The 486-nt window shown below is 42.4% G+C and overlaps 1 protein-coding gene across 1 annotated transcript in view; it reads right to left on the bottom strand.

Annotated features, from left to right (window-relative positions):
• Eci1 (enoyl-CoA delta isomerase 1) overlaps window positions 1-486 on the bottom strand; it is a 20,508-nt gene that overhangs the window by 1,054 nt on the left and 18,968 nt on the right. The window lies entirely within an intron of this gene.

The raw sequence follows: 486 nt of genomic DNA on the forward strand, positions 1-486 counted from the left end.
CAGTCCAAAAATTTTTTTACTATCATTTTTAGGGCTGGGCACACAGGTCAGTGGTAGAGAACATGCACAATGCCCTGAGTTCCATCTCTAGCACCTCAACCAACACACCATTTTCATTGAATTGTATTATTGACCACATTTCTGTATCAGTAGATATTTGTTTGTGGATGTAGAGGCTGGCTACTTGACTCCAAGGAGGTCCATCCAGAAGGCTCTTTTCAGGGAAATTCAAAAGAATACTTTGTAACATTTGGGACATACATGACATTAAAGTTTTAGTGTCTTAACTGGTGGTATATTACTGTATCTCAACATGGAGAAGTGGAGGCAGGGGGATTCCAAATTTGAAGACATGGGTTAAGTAGGTTGCTTCAGGGAAATCTTAGCTACACAGTGAGACCCTGTCTTAAAAGAGTCAAACACCAAAGTCTTAGTGCCCCTGCAGCTTCACAGGGTGCAGCTGTGTTCCTGATGGCTTCCCCCTCT

This window comes from Microtus ochrogaster, chromosome 7, assembly GCF_000317375.1.
Source record: "Microtus ochrogaster isolate Prairie Vole_2 chromosome 7, MicOch1.0, whole genome shotgun sequence".
Taxonomy (NCBI): Eukaryota; Metazoa; Chordata; class Mammalia; order Rodentia; family Cricetidae; genus Microtus; species Microtus ochrogaster.